The sequence below is a fragment of the Schistocerca americana genome, unplaced genomic scaffold (assembly GCF_021461395.2).
Source record: "Schistocerca americana isolate TAMUIC-IGC-003095 unplaced genomic scaffold, iqSchAmer2.1 HiC_scaffold_1153, whole genome shotgun sequence".
In the NCBI taxonomy this organism is placed as follows: domain Eukaryota; kingdom Metazoa; phylum Arthropoda; class Insecta; order Orthoptera; family Acrididae; genus Schistocerca; species Schistocerca americana.
Genome location: NW_025725213.1, coordinates 2,501 through 7,500, shown reverse-complemented (window position 1 = coordinate 7,500; position 5,000 = coordinate 2,501). Strand labels below are relative to the sequence as shown.

Below are 5,000 nucleotides of genomic sequence, written 5' to 3'. Positions count from 1 at the left end.
AGCGCACGATCGCGTCATGCCGCTTAACCCGGGACCCGTGCGTCCTGAAGCAAGCCTGTAACACGTGGTTGGCGGTCTCTACGGCCTGGCAGCCCGCGCGGCATCTGGTGTCCGCCTCCCGCCCGCGACTGCGCCGTGCCTTCGTGGGGAAGGCGTTGATGCGGGCGCGGAGAGCGTCGATGAAGTTACGCCCAGATAGCAGGCGACTGGTGTCAGCGACCCACTGGTGTTGCCCCTTGACGGCGGCGGAAGATGACAGCGCCGCACCGTCAAAGGCAACGTGCAGGCGCGCGGCCCACATCTCTCCAACCTGCGTCGACGATTTGAGGAGGTGGCCCTCCCACATAAGATGCCGCTCCAGCGCCTCAATCTCACGCTGCACCTCGTCCCGGCCTGCACCGTCGGCGGCTGGCCCAATCCTCTTCAGCGCCAGGAGACGGGACCGGCGAAGTGTTGGCCCCATCCATCGGCATGATGGGATGCCGAGGCCTCCCTGGGCTACAGGAGCGTGGAAGTAGCCCAGGGGAGTGTCCGCCGGAAGGCGGAACCATCTCCTGACGGCGGCACGGATGGTCACATCTGCCGCTTTCAACGCACCCACTCGGGTGCGGCTGAGGGCCAGCCCATGGTACAGGCCAGGCAGAAGTACGGTGGTGAGGGCGTGGAGGCGCTGTTGCGGCTTGAGCGGAGCTCGGGAGATGACGTCCAGCTGCTCCACCAGGTGGCGTCGTGGGTTGAAAACGCAGCGACCAGCGGTGGAGAATTGCAGTCCCAGGTACCGGAAGGTTTCACCCACACGTAGGGCGGGCACGGTGGCGTTGCCCGCTTTGAAGGTAACGTCGGCGTCGACCTTCACCTTCTTGTCGCGCCCAGACGCGACTAAGGCGAGGGTGAAACACTTCCGGGCGTTGATCTGCAGCCCCAGATGGGCGAGGGCTGCGACGGCTGCGTCGATGAGGGACTGCAATCCCCTCGCGGTCGATGCAAAAAGCAGGACGTCATCTGCGAAGGCCGCAGCGTTAACTCTGCGACCAAGGATCCGAGCTCCGATGTGGGAGGGAAGTTGACTCAAAACATAGTCCACCGCAAAATTGAAAAGGAGGGGGGAGAGGGGGTCACCCTGACGCACACCCCTAGCCGGCTGCAGGGGCACGCCCACGTCGGCGCCGCCCGCTATCACCGTCGTGCTACCCTCGTAACACCTTACGACGTACTCAATAAAGCAATCCGGCAGGCCATGAGCCCTCAGCACGGGGCGGAGGGCGGCATGGTCCACCGAATCGAACGCTTTAGAGACGTCGATCGATGCCACAAAAACAGAGCGACAGGAGCGGACTGCGTCGGTGAGAGCAGTGTCCAAGATGAAGGTGTTTTCCAACATCCCATCCCGGGGGATGAATGCCCGCTGACGTTCGTCCACAGCACATGCACGCATCAGGCGTGACGCGAGAACCTTGTGAAAGGTCCGCGCCAACACCGAGCAGACCGTAATGGGGCGAAAGTCAGCGGGGGATGTTGGTGCAGCCGTTTTGGGGAGAAGTGACGTCCGGGCGCGAAGCAGACGCTCGGGGAGGGCGCGGGCCAGGAGGAAGAGGTTCAAGAGTTTCACCAGGACTTCATGCGGCAGGCGCCGCAGCTCCGCTGGAGTCAGGCCGTCCGGCCCGGCTGCCGATCCCCTGGGCGGCAAGGCAGCAGCGACCTCCTCACGTGTGACCGGCCCCCATAGGCACTCAGGAGCGACAGGCTCCGAGTGCGGGAGAAGGCGGTCACGGATGAAGCCGGCGGTGGAGATCGGCTTCTTCGTGAAGAGGTCCGCCCAGAAGTCCAGCAGACCGGGGATGTCGGGTGGCGGCTGCAGCAGGGTGCCGTCCAGCAAGCCGCGCACGCAACGCGCACGCGACCTACGGAAGGCGTCCTGTGTCCGCGCGTATTCCCAGCGGCGCCGCTTGCGCTTCTGCAGCGGCGGGGCGGCAGGCGGCCGCTTGGATGGTTGGCGCGGCCGCTGTGTCCTGGTGATCGACCTCTCCCCCCTGGACCCGACCGACGCAAGGGCATCCGGGAGCATGCCCAGGATGACATCGGGCGGCGTGCCCCGCCCCAGACCAATGACTCGATCCAGGGCAGAGAAACGCTGGGCGGAAGCAGGTAGCCCCGCCAGATGCTCCCAGATGGCGGCGTCAGTCGGCCCCTCCGGCGGCGGCCCGGTGGTGTCGGCCGCGAAGTCCTCGGCTGCGTCGACGGGCGGCGCAGCGGCCTCGCCCGCGTCAGGCAGCGAGCTCGCTGCTCCACGGCGGGACGCCGGCTCTTCACCCCGACCGATCTCAAGTGCCTCCATGAATTGGCGGACAAGCTGCTTGTGGGCAGCTTGCCGCCGTCGGCACTTGATTGCCTCAAGCGTTCGGTCGGGGAACATCCTGGTAAGTTCTTGATTTACAAAGAAGAACCGGGCGTCCCTCTCCAGGAACAGTTCGGCCTCTGCCTTGGCGAGCGACAGGACTTCTTCCTCCGTCCACCTCGCGCGATGCCTCTCCGTCACGATCTCAGCGTTGGCGGCCGCAGGGTGTTGGCGGCGGCGATGGACCCCGAGACCGTTCTTCGTGGTAAAAGTGCGGTGGCACTCACTGCAAGCAAAGGGAGCTACACAAACTATCGCATTTTCGTTACGGCCGGTTGGCCGGATAGGTGCTGGGGTAGCTGGGGTGGCACCTTCAGCGGAAGGGCCACCATCTCTTGTTTCTTGTCGGCTGCCCCCAACTATAAAGGGATAATGCGAGGGGGGGCTGGTAACCCCCCCAGGCCCCTGGTGCGGTCTTCCACTCTGCAAAAAATCAGCGGGCCCACGAGAAGGGGAGAAGACCGCAGGAGAGGAGAGGCTAAGAGGGCTAGGCCCATGTATTGCGCATCACTCACCCTGTAACTATAACCCAAGGAAGGCACCTCGCAGCAGCAGCACGACTACATCAAGACCGCACTTCGAAAAGCCAAGTCCGGATGCAGCCACACCGCCGCCACTTGGCCACCTTAAGAGAGTCATAGTTACTCCCGCCGTTTACCCGCGCTTGCTTGAATTTCTTCACGTTGACATTCAGAGCACTGGGCAGAAATCACATTGCGTCAACACCCGCTAGGGCCATCGCAATGCTTTGTTTTAATTAGACAGTCGGATTCCCCCAGTCCGTGCCAGTTCTGAGTTGATCGTTGAATGGCGGCCGAAGAGAATCCGCGCACCCGCGCGCCCCCGGAGGAGCACGCTAAGGCGGACGCGGCCTCGCAGCAAGGAAGATCCGTGGGAGGCCAAGGCACGGGACCGAGCTCGGATCCTGCACGCAGGTTGAAGCACCGGGGCGCGAACGCCGCGCAGGCGCGCGCATCCTGCACCGCCGGCCAGCACGAGGCCAACCAACGGCGAGAGCAGACCACGCCCGCGCTAAACGCCCGCACTTACCGGCACCCCTACGGCACTCACCTCGCCCAGGCCCGGCACGTTAGCGCTGACCCACTTCCCGACCAAGCCCGACACGCCCCGATCCTCAGAGCCAATCCTTATCCCGAAGTTACGGATCCAATTTGCCGACTTCCCTTACCTACATTATTCTATCGACTAGAGGCTCTTCACCTTGGAGACCTGCTGCGGATATGGGTACGAACCGGCGCGACACCTCCACGTGGCCCTCTCCCGGATTTTCAAGGTCCGAGGGGAAGATCGGGACACCGCCGCAACTGCGGTGCTCTTCGCGTTCCAAACCCTATCTCCCTGCTAGAGGATTCCAGGGAACTCGAACGCTCATGCAGAAAAGAAAACTCTTCCCCGATCTCCCGACGGCGTCTCCGGGTCCTTTTGGGTTACCCCGACGAGCATCTCTAAAAGAGGGGCCCGACTTGTATCGGTTCCGCTGCCGGGTTCCGGAATAGGAACCGGATTCCCTTTCGCCCAACGGGGGCCAGCACAAAGTGCATCATGCTATGACGGCCCCCATCAACATCGGATTTCTCCTAGGGCTTAGGATCGACTGACTCGTGTGCAACGGCTGTTCACACGAAACCCTTCTCCGCGTCAGCCCTCCAGGGCCTCGCTGGAGTATTTGCTACTACCACCAAGATCTGCACCGACGGCGGCTCCAGGCAGGCTCACGCCCAGACCCTTCTGCGCCCACCGCCGCGACCCTCCTACTCGTCAGGGCTTCGCGGCCGGCCGCAAGGACCGGCCATGACTGCCAGACTGACGGCCGAGTATAGGCACGACGCTTCAGCGCCATCCATTTTCAGGGCTAGTTGCTTCGGCAGGTGAGTTGTTACACACTCCTTAGCGGATTCCGACTTCCATGGCCACCGTCCTGCTGTCTTAAGCAACCAACGCCTTTCATGGTTTCCCATGAGCGTCGATTCGGGCGCCTTAACTCGGCGTTTGGTTCATCCCACAGCGCCAGTTCTGCTTACCAAAAGTGGCCCACTTGGCACTCCGATCCGAGTCGTTTGCTCGCGGCTTCAGCATATCAAGCAAGCCGGAGATCTCACCCATTTAAAGTTTGAGAATAGGTTGAGGTCGTTTCGGCCCCAAGGCCTCTAATCATTCGCTTTACCGGATGAGACTCGTACGAGCACCAGCTATCCTGAGGGAAACTTCGGAGGGAACCAGCTACTAGATGGTTCGATTAGTCTTTCGCCCCTATACCCAGCTCCGACGATCGATTTGCACGTCAGAATCGCTACGGACCTCCATCAGGGTTTCCCCTGACTTCGTCCTGGCCAGGCATAGTTCACCATCTTTCGGGTCCCAACGTGTACGCTCTAGGTGCGCCTCACCTCGCAATGAGGACGAGACGCCCCGGGAGTGCGGAGGCCGCCGCCCCGTGAAGGGCGGGGAAGCCCCATCCTCCCTCGGCCCGCGCAAGGCGAGACCTTCACTTTCATTACGCCTTTAGGTTTCGTACAGCCCAATGACTCGCGCACATGTTAGACTCCTTGGTCCGTGTTTCAAGACGGGTCGTGAAATTGTCCAA

The 5,000-nt window shown here is 62.4% G+C and overlaps 1 pseudogene; it reads right to left on the bottom strand.

Annotated features, from left to right (window-relative positions):
• LOC124561161 overlaps nt 1-5,000 on the bottom strand; it is a 7,978-nt pseudogene that overhangs the window by 2,074 nt on the left and 904 nt on the right.